Raw genomic sequence first — 14,143 nt, 5'->3', positions numbered from 1 at the left:
GGATTTTTGCATCTATGTTCATCAGTGAAATTGGTCTGTAGTTTTCTTCTTTGTGACATCTTTGTCTGGTTTTGGTATCAGGGTGATGGTGGCCTCATAGAATGAGTTTGGGAGTGTTCCTCCCTCTGCTATATTTTGGAAGAGTTTGAGAAGGATAGGTGTTAGCTCCTCTCTAAATGTTTGATAGAATTCGCCTGTGAAGCCATCTGGTCCTGGGCTTTTGTTGGTTGGAAGATTTTTAATCACAGTTTCAATTTCAGTGCTTGTGATTGGTCTGTTTATATTTTCTATTTCTTCCTGGTTCAGTCTTGGAAGGTTGTGCTTTTCTGAGAATTTGTCCATTTCTTCCAGGTTGTCCATTTTATTGGCATAGAGTTGCTTGTAGTAATCTCTCATGATCCTTTGTATTTCTGCAGTGTCAATTGTTACTTCTCCTTTTTCATTTCTAATTCTATTGATTTGAGTCTTCTCCCTTTTTTTCTTGATGAGTCTGGCTAATGGTTTATCAATTTTGCTTATCTTCTCAAAGAACCAGATTTAGTTTTATTGATCTTTGCTATTGTTTCCTTCATTTCTTTTTCATTTATTTCTGATCTGATCTTTATGATTTCTTTCGTTCTGCTAACTTTGGGTTTTTTTTGTTTTTCTTTCTCTAATTGCTTTAGGTGTAAGGTTAGGTGGTTTACTTGAGATGTTTCTTGTTTCTTGTGGTAGGATTGTATTGCTATAAACTTCTCTCTTAGAACTGCTTTTGCTCTATCCTATAGGTTTTGGGTCACCATGTTTTCATTGTCATTTGTTTCTAGGTAGTTTTTGGTTTCCGCTTTGATTTCTTCAGTGATCTCTTGGTTATTTAGTAGTGTATTGTTTAGCCTCCATGTGTTTGTATTTTTTACAGATTTTTTCCTGTAATTGATATCTAGTCTCATAACGTTGTGGTTGGAAAAGACACTTGATATGATTTCAATTTTCTTAAATTTACCAAGGCTTGATTTGTGACCCAAGATATGATCTATCCTGGAGAATGTTCCATGAGCACTTGAGAAGAAAGTGAATTCTGTTGTTTTTGGATGGAATGTCCTATAAATATCAATTAAGTCCATCTTGTTTAATGTATCATTTAAAGCTTGTGTTTCCTTATTTATTTATTTTTTGGATGATCTGTCCATTGGTGAAAGTGGGGTATTAAAGTCCCCTACTATGATTGTGTTACTCTCGATTTCCCCTTTTATGGCTGTTAGCATTTGCCTTATGTATTGAGGTGCTCCTATGTTCTGTGCATATATATTTATAATTGTTATATCTTCTTCTTGGATTGATCCCTTGACCATTATATGGTGTCCTTCTTTGTCTCTTGTAATAGTCTTTATTTTAAAGTCTAGTTTGTCTGATATGAGAATTGCTACTCCAGCTTTCTTTTGATTTCCATTTGCATGGAATATCTTTTTTCATCCCCTCACTTTCAGTCTGTATGTGCCCCTAGGTCTGAAGTGGGTTCTCTTATAGACAGCATACATACAGGTCTTGTTTTTGTATCCATTCAGCCAGTCTATGTCTTTTGGTTGGAGTATTTAATCCATTTACATTTAAGGTAGTTATTGATATGTATGTTCCTATTACCATTTTCTTAATTGTTTTGGGTTTGTTATTGTAGGTCTTTTCCTTCTCTTGTGTTTCCTGCCTAGAGAAGTTCCCTTAGCATTTGTTGTAAAGCTGGTTTGGTGGTGCTGAATTCTCTTAGCTTTTGCTTGTCTGTAAAGCTTTTGATTTCTCCGTTGAATCTGAATGAGATCCTTGCTGGGTAGAGTATTCTTTGTTGTAGGTTTTTCCATTTCATCACTTTAAATATGTCCTATCGCTCCCTTCTGGCTTGCAGAGTTTCTGCTGATGGATCAGCTGTTAACCTTATGGGGATTCCCTTGTATGTTATTTGTTGCTTTTCCCTTGCTTCTTTTAATATTTTTTCTTTGTATTTAATTTTTGATAGTTTGATTAATATGTGTCTTGGCATGTTTCTCCTTGGATTTATCCTGTATGGGACTCTCTGCTCTTCCTGGACTTGATTGTCTATTTCCTTTCTCATTATTAGGGAAGTTTTCAACTATAATCTCTTCAAATATTTTTTCAGACCCTTTCTTTTTCTCTTCTTCTTCTGGGACCCCTATAATCCGAATGTTGGTGCATTTAATGTTGTCCCAGAGGTCTCTGAGACTGTCCTCAATTATTTTCATTCTTTTTTCTTTATTCTGATCTGTGGTAGTTATTTCCACTATTTTATCTTCCAGGTCACTTATCCGTTCTTCTGCCTCAGTTATTCTGCTGTTGATTCCTTCTAGAGAATTTTTAATTTCATTTATTGTGTTGTTCATCATTGTTTGCTCTTTAGTTCTTCTAGGTCCTTGTTAAACGTTTCTTGTATTTTCTCCATTCTGTTTCCAAGATTTTGGATCATCTTTACTATCATTACTCTGAATTCTTTTTCAGGTAGACTGCCTATTTCCTCTTCATTTGTTTGGTCTAGTGGGTTTTTACCTTGCTCCTTCATCTGCTGTATGTTTCTTTGTCTTCTCATTTTGCTTAACTTACTGTGTTTGGGGTCTCCTTTTCACAGGCTTCAGGTTCATAGCTCCTGTTGTTTTTGGTGTCTGCCCTCAGTGGGTAAGGTTGGTTCAGTGTGTTGCGTAGGCTTTCTGGTGGAGGGGACTGGTGCCTGTGTTCTGGTGGATGAGGCTGGATCTTGTCTTTCTGGTGGGCAGGATCATGTCCGTTGGTGTGTTTTGGGGTGTCTGTGACCTTATTATGATTTTAGGCAGCCTCTCTGCTAATGGGTGGGGTTGTGTTCCTGTCTTGCTAGTTGTTTGGCTTAGGGTGTCCAGCACTGTAGCTTGCTGGTCATTGAGTGGAGCTGGGTCTTAGCGTTGAGATGGAGACGTCTGGGAGAGCTTTCACTGTTTGATATTACGGAGAGCCGGGAGTTCTCTGGTGGACCAATGTCCTGAATTCGGCTCTCCCACCTCAGAGGCACAGGCCTGACACCTGGCTGGAGCACCAAGACCCTGTCAGCCACATGGCCAGGTACGTGGGGAGTTTCTTGCCTTTTGGGAAGTCTGAGGTCTTCTGCCAGAATTCAGTAGGAGTTCTGTAGGAGTTGTTCCACATGTCGATGTATTTCTTTTTTTTTTTTTTTTTAAACATCTTTATTGAAGTATAATTGCTTTACAATGGTGTGTTAGTTTCTGCTTTATAACAAAGTGAATCAGTTATACATATACATATGTTCCCATATCTCTTCCCTCTTGCATCTCCCTCCCTCCCACCCTCCCTATCCCACCCCTCTAGGTGGTCACAAAGCACCGAGCTGATCTCCCTGTGCTATGCGGCTGCTTCCCACTAGCTATCTATTTTACATTTGGTAGTGTATATATGTCCATGACACTCTCTCACCCTGTCACATCTCACCCCTCCCCCTCCCCATATCCTCAAGTCCATTCTCTAGTAGGTCTGTGTCTTTATTCCCGTCTTGCCACTAGGTTCTTCATGACCTTTTTTTTTTTTTTTCCTTAGATTCCATATATATGTGTTAGCATACTGTATTTCTTTTTCTCTTTCTGACTTACTTCACTCTGTATGACAGACTCTAACTCCATCCACCTCATTACAAATACCTCCATTTCATTTCTTTTTATGGCTGAGTAATATTCCATTGTATATATGTGCCACATCTTCTTTAGCCATTCATCCGATGATGGACATCTAGGTTGCTTCCATGTCCTGGCTATTGTAAACAGAGCTGCAATGAATATTTTGGTACATGACTCTTTCTGAATTATGGTTTTCTCAGGGTATATGCCCAGTAGTGGGATTGCTGGGGCGTATGGTAGTTCTATTTTTAGTTCTTTAAGGAACCTCCATACTGTTCTCCATAGTGGCTGTATCAATTTACATTCCCACCAACAGTGCAAGAGTGTTCCCTTTTCTCCACACCCTCTCCAGCATTTATTGTTTCTAGATTTTTTGATGATGGCCATTCTGACTGGTGTGAGATGATACCTCATTGTAGTTTTGATTTGCATTTCTCTAATGATTAATGATGTTGAGCATTCTTTCATGTGTCTGTTGGCAATCTGTATATCTTCTTTGGAGAAATGTCTATTTAGGTCTTCTGCCCATTTTTGGATTGGGTTGTTCGTTTTTTTGTTATTGAGCTGCTCGATGTATTTCTGATGTATTTGTGGGGAGGAAGGTGATCTCCACCTCCTACTCCTCCGCCATCTTGAAGGTCTCCCCCAAATGTTTTTCTTGTGATGAGAACTTTTAAGATCTACTCTCGGGGCTTCCCTCGTGGCACAGTGGTTAAGAATCCACCTGCCAATGCAGGGGACACAGGTTTGAGCCCTGGTCCGGGGCGATCCCACATGCCAAGCAGCAACTAAGCCTGTGCACCACAACTACTGAGCCCGTGTGCCACAACTACTGAAGCCTGCGCACCTAGAGCCAATGCTCTGCAACAAGAGAAGCCACTGCAATGAGAAGCCCACACACCACAACGAAGAATAGCCCCCACTCGCCACAACTAGAAAAAGCCCACGCACAGCAACAAAGACCCAATGCAGCCAGAAGTAAAATAAAAATTAAAATTAAAAAGATCTACTCTCTTAGCAACTTTCAAATATGCAAAACAGTATTATTAACTATAGTCACCATGCTGTACATTACATCCCCAGGACTTATTTACTTTATAACTGAAAGTTTGTACCTTTTGATCACGTTCACCCATTTGTCCCACCCCCTACCTTCACCTCTGGCAGCCAATCTGTTCTCTGTATCTATGATCTTGTTTTTTCTGTTTCTTTGTTTTAAGATTCCACATATGAGATCACACAGTAGTTATCTTCTTTGTCTGACTTATTTCACTTAGCATAATGCCCTCAAGGTCCATCCATATTGTCACAAATGGATTTCATTCTTTTTTATGGCTGAAAAATATTCCACATTTCTTTATCCATTCATCCATTGATGGACATTGTTATATTGTTTCCATATCTTGGCTATTGTGCATGGGAGTGCAAATATCTTTTTGAGTTAGTGTTTTCATTTTCTTTGGATAAATATCCAGTGATACTAAAAAAGCAAAATTGCTGGATCATATGGTAGCTCTATTTTAAACTTTTTGAAGAATCTTCATACTGTTTTTCATATGGCTACACCAATTTACATTCCCACAAACAGAGCACAAGTGTTCTCTTTTCTCTACATCCTCACCAACACTTGTTATTTCTTGTCTTTTTGCTAATAACCATTTTAACAGATGTGAGTGATATCTCATTGTGGTTTTGATTTGCATTTTTCTGATGATTGGTGATGTTGAGCATCTTTTCATGTACCTGTTGGCCATCTGTATGTCTAGGGTTCTTAAACTAGGATGGAACTGTATGTAAAATTATGTATAAAAATGTTCATTTTTCTCTGGGGAGAGGATCCATAGCTTCCATCAGATACTCACAGGTGTCTATTACAGAGAAAAGAGTAAGAACCATTTTTATGAATTAATATATCTATGGAAATGTTTTTACTTTGTCCCTATTCATTTCTTACAAAAGAATTTTTTTAAGTATCAGTAGTTGTTCTACAGACAATAGAACCAACACAGATAGAATCACTTAGAATAATTCCTAATGCTTCTTCCAAACCTCTACTGTCCTCACTTATGCTAAATGTCTTGCTTTGGCTGGATTGAAGTACTGAATAATGCAGTCCCAGACATGGTGTACAAGGACCTCACCATCTGTCACATGCATCTTCCTTTCCTCTCCTTTTAGTATTAGGAGGCTTCTGCTGTTTTCACAAGGAATTTTTACTCTGGCGCACACTATCAAAGTTCCCAAATGATCCCTTTTTTCTCATGACAACACTTCTGGCTCATCCCACGGTTTTGGTTAAAAGTTTAAGGGGAATAAAACCTCTCCTAACAGGGCCAATCTCAACACTAGGTCATTAGCTTTTTCTGATGAACTTTAGAAAAAGGAAGTGGAAAGTAAACATTGAGCTTATTATTAAAAACCTGCTTCTTTAATTTTTGGCAAAAGCTGTCTCTCTCTCTTGCTGATTGTTAATGATTTTTTCCCTGTATCTTTCTCTTTCTCTCTTATTCCCTTTGGGATTCACTTCCCCCTCAGTGACTTAGTTTAGTTAATGTTCTCATTAGTGCAACTTCTACTCCAGCAGATTTCCTGGGCTTTCACATCATTGCATTTCCATATGATAAACTCCATTAACAACTCTGAACATTCAGGAATAAGGAAGCAGTCATTCAGTACCATGGGCTCTACCTCATTTGCCCCTATCTTCTGATCCAACTTTCTTGGCTATCTTGGAGCTTCTTCAGTGGATAATTCCATCAGCAGAAAATTAGGGCTGAGCTGTGGCATCAAAACTGATGGCTGAACAGACTCATTTCCTAGCAGGTACTGTCCATATATGTCATCGCTATCAGTAAAAAAATATTTTTAGACCCAAGGAAGACATAATCCCTTAGAATGTTTTTTTAAGCCATTTTTCAAATCATGTTATAGATTTGTCCTGATACGCTCATCTTTTTCTTCCAATCTCCAAGGCTTCTCCAGACATGATTAGGAGTACAGCATCATCTGGGTTATGGAATCAAAAAACTAAATGAATCACAACAGACTATTTAATCTGACATTGTAAGTAATGTTTATCAACCTATACTGTATGTTGGTAGCAACTGGGGAGTCTTAAAAAAATTGACACTTGGGTCTCATCCCTGAAGATTCTGATTTAATTGGTTGGGGGTGGGGTTTAGGCAGTGCGGATCTTTAAAAGCTAATATAGCGACAGGCAAAGTTGAGGACCAGCCATCTAAAGTAATCAACAGGACTAACACAATCAGTTTCAATCAATGAAGCCAAAATAGTGCTATCTGCATGATGTCATAATTCTATTGTAAGACAGTAGAGGGCAGAGTTGACAAATTTATATAGAGATAAACTGTCTTAGGAAATAGCAATTAGTAATGTAATATTTAGGTAATCTAACGTAAACATTGTACTCTGTGGTCATCTTTTGTCACAAAGCTTTCACTTACTGCTAAAGACAGATTACTTTTTGTATGTTGGAATTTACTGGGAAGCCCCTTAGTGATGCGTGATCAATAGTGTTATTCCATAATTTGTGCATTTTTGAGAGTGCAAAGTAACACTATTAATGATTCTGCCAGGACAAGTGTAAACCACGATTGTCCTAGGTAAGGTGGGACATATGGTCACCCTATGGTCACCACGTCTTCTGTGGGATCCAGGAGAAGAGCTAGAATCTGAACATGGCTTTACGAATTAAAGTTACCAGTAGTAATTATGTACTTAAGCTGATTATTACAGTCTTCAGTATTATTATTATTATTTTTTTAAAAAACTCATTGGGTTTTTTTTTTTAATTAATTAATTAATTAATTAATTTTTGGCTGTGTTGGGTCTTCGTTTCTGTGCGAGGGCTTTCTCCAGTTGCAGCAAGCGGGGGCCACTCTTCATCGCGGTGCGCTGGCCTCTCACTATCGCGGCCTCTCTTGTTGAGGAGCACAGGCTCCAGACGCGCAGGCTCAGTAGTTGTGGCTCACAGGCCTAGTTGCTCCGCGGCACGTGGGATCTTCCCAGACCAGGGCTCGAACCCGTGTCCCCTGCATTGGCAGGCAGATTCTCAACCACTGCGCCACCAGGGAAGCCCTTCAGTATTATTTTTATGTATGTTCATCTATCACTGTTTAGGCACCTTGGACAATTGAAAAGAAACTAAAGACATGCTTTTAGGTATCAGGAATTATACAGTCTGCTTGGGAAGAGAAGATTAATACCTGAAGCTGCTTTGGTAAATAAAATGCAAGAACGTCCTCAAAAATTCTTTCAGGGTGACTTCCCAGGCAGTCCAGTTGTTAAGACTTAGCGCTTCCACTGCAGGGGACATGGGTTTGATCCCTGGTGTGGGAACTAAGATCCCATATGCTGCGTGGTGCAGCAAAAAAAAAAAAAAAAAAATCTAATCAGATTAGGACTTAAAAAAAATTCTTTCAAGCAGAATATGATAAATAAAAGAAATAATAAATACATTCATAAAAAATACTATCCTTAATTCTATATAGGCTGTCTTTGACTTAAAGTGATTCCACTTACAGTTTCCCACCATGGTCCCTACATACCTCCAGAACTTCCAGCAGGCAAAGACCAGTTGACTTCCTGAGCTGCTTGTGGTCTGAACCTTAGAAATTGTCTTCCTTGTGAGCGTAGCTCCTCTCAGGTGCCCCCTCTAGCTTCTGGATAGTTAAGCTATATAGCCATTGACCCCAAATTGAATCAAGGAATTTAAATTTAGCACAGAAGGCATGATGCAATTAGTGACAAGAAAATAATATGGAACTAATAAATTCAAGTTGGCAAGAGACGGATCCCTCAAGTAGAGTGCATCGGAAGCTTAGCTCTTGGTGAGATCCTCCTGCTGGGTGTGGCAGCCACACCCCACACTTTTTCAATGACAACTTCAGTGTTGACCTGTATTTAATTTAGGATCTCCCACAAGATTTTGTTTTCCTACCTGTTTTCAACTTGGGTCAAAACTGTTAGTTACCACTTTGTGTTTAGGAAGCTTATTCTTCCTCCTTTGCTGACTCAGTATGTATGAATCCCTCTTTGATTTAATCTACTTTCTAATAATTCTGCATTTTTTCAAAGTTGAGTGATAATTGATAAGTATCAAGATTGATTAGGAAACCTTAGGAAACTCAGATAATTAAAGCACGGGTAGTAAAGAACACAAAGTTATGGGATTAATCTTGTCATAAGACGGTTAGCCTGGATTGGGCCAGTCGGATGGCTTGATAAATCTTCCCATTGTGCATGGGATGGACTGGTAAGGGAGGGAGCATGGGTCAGGCAAATCCGCCTCCAACACGTGATGACTGAGATGATGGAGAAAAACAGATCAGCTGTGCCCAATTTGTGTAACAAGAGCTGTTTTTTACCTTCATGGCACATATTTATTTCATTATCTGAGTTATTGATGAAAATATTCAGGCATTGTTTTCCTTTAGTTCACTGCTGTTTTGTCCTTGCCCTGGCCCTCTTCTCTACCAAAACTTGCTCACAGGAAAGGAATTAATATTTGCTGCTTATATTTAACTATATTTCCCCCAAAATGAAATAACTTTGTTGCTTATTATGAAAATGTTCTATACGTATAAATACCCAAATGTCATAGAAAAATAGAGAAGGAAGTAAGAATTACTCTTAATCCCACCATCTAGAAATAACTTGAGATTTTTAGGAGTATCCTTCCTTATATAAAATACTTTATTCCTTAGTCAAATGGAAATTATTTGATGGCTACTTTAAAAAAAAAAAAAAACAACAGTATGTCATGACAGCTTTCTCTATCAATAAATATAAAACCATATCATCACTTAACTGGCTACATAGAATTTATACATGTGTTTATACCCACTATACTTGATTTCATCAATTCCATTGTGATGAACATTGAACTAATTTCCAGTTTTTCCTTTTAAAGAACATTATTGTAACGAACATCTAGTATATTCTCACTGTAAGTGTAAAATAATAGAAAGCTAGAGCTGAAAGAGTCCTTAGAGACTAGCTAGTTCAATGCCATCATTTTGCGGAAGAAAAACAAAGGCATAGAGAGGATAAAGGGGAGTAGAAGCCAGGTCGTTTGACTTTACATCTATTAATCTTTTCAGTCTACCCTACTACCATCTTTCTAAAATATTGCTTGGCTATTAAAATGTCACTAAGTGGCACTGCCTTTTTTTTACTCCAGTAGCCAAAAGCCTGTGCCTTAAAACTTAACTCTTCCCAGGGTTATTTGCATTTTAATATTGGTTGTTAGTTATGCAATAAGTTAAAAGATTCATATATATATATATAAAATATATAAAATCTTTAGAATGAGGTCAGGGAATACCTCAAGTACTTGAAATCGTATGTGGCAAGCTCCTACTTCAATTTCTGGCCATATTTGGTAGAGGTGAGGAGTGGGAGTTGAGAAATAGGTTTAGGCAGTAGTTGGGGTCTGTAACAGAATACTGATGCTCACTCACAGCTTTGAAACACTTCTAAAAGAAGGGTCTAAAGCTTTGGCTTATTTCAGTTTCTGCTATGGAAGGTCCAGAGCTAGATGCTTAATTAAGTGTATTTTGATGATTAAGATGATGATGGAATAGAACTAGCAGCACTGAGTTGTTACTTGTACACACTCAGCATAATTGGGGGCTTAATTCTTAATCTAATTATTGACTTAAAAAATTAGTCTATAATGTAGATCATCTACTTAAATATCATGGGATCTGTTAATTTAAAAACCCATGAGAGGGACTTCCCTGGTGGCACAGTGGTTAAGAATCCGCCTGCCAATGCAGAGGACACGGGTTCGAGCCCTGGTCTGGGAAGATCGCACATGCCACGTAGCAACTAAGCCCTCCTGCCACAACAACTGAGCCTGCGCTCTAGAGCCCGCGAGCCACAACTACTGAGCCTGCGCACCACAACTATTGAAGCCCGTGCCCCTAGAGCCCGTGTACGGCAACAAAGACAAGCCACTGCAATGAGAAGCCCGCGCACCACAATGAAGAGTAGCCCCCATTGCCGCAACTAGAGAAAGCCCGCATGCAGCAACGAAGACGCAACGCAGCCAAAAATAAATAAAAAAAAAAAAAAAAAAAAAAAAACCCACGAGATACTGCTTCCTAGATAAATAACTCTTTCATAAGGAAGGGATTTGGAGTTCTATGTGATTTTTGGACAGTTACTTGAACTCTGAGTTTCTTGGTTTCTTTATCTGGCAATAAGGATAGTGATAGCAATTTACTTCATGAAATTGAATAAAAATGATTATATGGCATTTGGCAAAAAGAAAATGATAAATCTTTTAAAAATAAAATTTGCCATACACAAAGGAAAATGAAGAAGGATGGTGTTTTTGATAAGAACCAGTTATTCTACAAAATAAATCATGTTTGAGTCTCTTGTAGTCTTTAAAGCATTCAAGAAATATTCAACCGAAGTTGAGCAGCTGCAGAAATATCCCACAGACTAGAAAATGAGATGAATTTGCAAAGGTAATGGAATCTTTCATTGCAGTATCTTTCCAAACGTTATTGAAAATTTCCCAAAGGTTTTGGTTAATACTATGAAAAAAAAATTGTAAGTTTGGAAACTGCTCACTAACAAATTAAAGCAATTAACAAGATCATTTATGCTGGCAATAATTATCACATAAACACAAAATTGTTTAATTGGTTGAATTGTTAGCACTCTAGCTGTCGTTCCTTGTTAACAAACTCGAGTTTGAAATTATATTTTCTCTCCTTGATTTGAGTTCCCGGCTTGATAAATATTTATAAGAGAACAAAGGTTTCAGGTTTAGGCACTTTTGATTATTCACATACAGACTATCCACTTTGTGGAGTACTCAAGACAGAGTGTTAATGTCAACACCAACTCACTGCTTATAATGCTTTATGATCCACCTTCCTACGTTCTTAATCCTACGTGCTCAAGGCTTTGGCATACTGGAGCGTGGGGTTTGGAGTGGGGCCACTGCCCCAGGATGAAGTCTGAAAACGGCACTGAGAGGGTGGAGCAAACAGAGACAAAGTCCACAGAGCTGAACCATCACTATTGTATTTGCTGTACCTTATTATGAATGAAACATTGGAAGACGGCAGGTGAACTTGGTAGTGGGTGTGAACATAAAACCTACTTAATTGACTTCATTTCTCATCCACAGACAGTAAGTTAGGTATGAATGTGCCAAGGTGGCCGAGGAGCTGGTGAAATTCAGACACAAATATTGCCAATTATGTCTCCGGGAATGTGAATTTATTTAAATAAATTTACTCAAACATAAATAGGAAAGTGATTCTCCTGAAAAAAATCACAAATATATATTTTTAACCCAAGTAGAAATGACTTTCAATTACCTACTTCTTTGGTTGGCCTCCAGAACTGCAACTCTCTTTTAGTTTGCATGATTTATTTGTTCATTAATTCACTTATTCACTCACTTACTCGTCAGGCCTTTATTAAGTACATCTTGTGTGTCAGGGGCTGTGCTAAGTGCTGGGAAACTTAAAACTGTATCCCGAAAGCAACAGGGAGCCATCGGATGATTTAAAGTAGCGGACTGACATGATCAGATTTCTTTTTTAGAAAGTGTACTTTGGCTACTGTGTGAGGGAAGAGTTGAAGGAGAGTGAAACTAGAGAATGGGACAGCAGTTAGGAGGTTTATAAGAAGCAATTCATGTGAGAAAAGATGAGGCCTGGGTTATGGACTGAATTGTGGCCTGCCCTCCAAATTCATATGTTAAAATGCTAGCCCTAAGTACCTCGGAAAGTGACCAGATCTGGAGATAGAGCCTTTAAAGAGGTAATTAAGGTAAAATGAGGTCATGTGGCTGGCCCTAATCCAATATGACTAGTGTCCTCACAAGAGGAGACTAGGACACAGACACAAAGGAAAGACCATGTGAAGACAGAGGGAAAAGATGGCCACCTACAAGCCAAAGAGAGGGGCCTCAGAAGAAACATCCCTGCCGGTAACTTGATCTCGGACTTCTATCCTCCAGAATTGTGAGAAAACTAATTTTGTTGTTTAAGCCACCCAGTCTGTGGTATTTGTCATGGAAGCCCATGCAAACTAATACAACCTGAACAAGGCAACTGCAGCAGAACATAAGCGTCTTCAGACACCAGTTTATCATCACACCCTAGTATAAGCCTGCTATTACATCTGCACAAGCTCACATCTCTTAGGTAATGGAAAATCTAATCCTGGAAAGGAAGGAAAGCTCAGGCACAGCTATAGAAGGAAAGATGCCCATTTATTCCAAAGCCTGGTTAGTGCTTCCATGCACTGGTGGATGACAGGATGTAAGCCTTGCTCGTCTGCTCCTTTCCATTATCGGTGGAGGGAAATTTGAAATTGGTGTCACTTGCTCCTTTAGAGGGAGGTCAGTTTGGTATTTACACACTTAACTGCCAGTTTTCAGATTCCTTGCAAGGACCATTCTGTTTGAGGCATCTGAAGGTGAAGTTTAGTCCTTTGTCCTCAGTGCCTCTATATTGTAAATGGTGGGCTTTTCAAATGGGTCCTCCTGCTGCTTTGTCTTTGGAAGTTGTGGAGACTGTGGTTCCCCTAGATGTTCCCAGAAATGGAACAGAAATTTCAGTTTAGTTTTATGAAATACATCTCTTGGTGACAAGGTAAAGATGAAGGGAACTAATGTTTTTTGAGCCCTAGGCACTATTTCGAAGTTTTCTGTTCATAACCATGAGTTCTTGATTTTTCCATTGTTAGCAGAGATTTGAATGAGGGGAACATTGGGTAGGGTTGGGTTTATTTGGTTTCGTATTTCTGTTTTTAAGTAGCTTTCTGATACATGTTCATTTCTAAGTCACAGTAGTCTTAAAATTTCAAACAAATAACTGGTTCTGTGATTCAGTAAAAATAGTTTTTAGGATTAATTTAATTCAAGGCACAGGAAGCTAGTCTAGTCTATATTTTTGGTTTATGATTTAATTTTTTCAAGTTCTTGGGTCTTAGAATCAAATCATAAACTTTAAACTGTACATACAACTGTAAACTGTATTTAAAAATCTTTATCCTGCTTTAAACTACTTTTATTGAATCTGAAAATTCATATTTTTCTTCAACTCTGAGAAATTTTATTCCACTTTCTCCTTATTATCATCTCATCTGCTCTCTCTTTTCTCTCCTTTTGTAACTTCTATTGGAACAGATATTGGAACTTGGGGATCTCACCGCCATGACTTTTAACCATTCTCACAAACTTTCCATCTCCTTGTTTTTTGCCCTCTGTTTGGGGAGAATTTCTGTTTCCACTAATCTGCTCTTAACTTGATCAGTTCTGCTGATCAGCTAATGAATTTTAAACTTCAGAAACTACTTTTTAAATATCTACGTTTTCTCACTGATTATTTTTCATGGATACAATATCCTTTCAAATCTTGCTGAATAAAATTTAAATTCATTTAAATTTTATCTTCTGTTTCCTTTATTAACTTAGTTTCCTCTGATATTACTTCTTTGTTAGTTGG

Source organism: Eubalaena glacialis, chromosome 2 (assembly GCF_028564815.1).
Source record: "Eubalaena glacialis isolate mEubGla1 chromosome 2, mEubGla1.1.hap2.+ XY, whole genome shotgun sequence".
Taxonomy (NCBI): Eukaryota; Metazoa; Chordata; class Mammalia; order Artiodactyla; family Balaenidae; genus Eubalaena; species Eubalaena glacialis.
The sequence above is the reverse complement of the archived record's forward strand: the minus strand, read 5'-3'. Positions refer to the sequence as shown.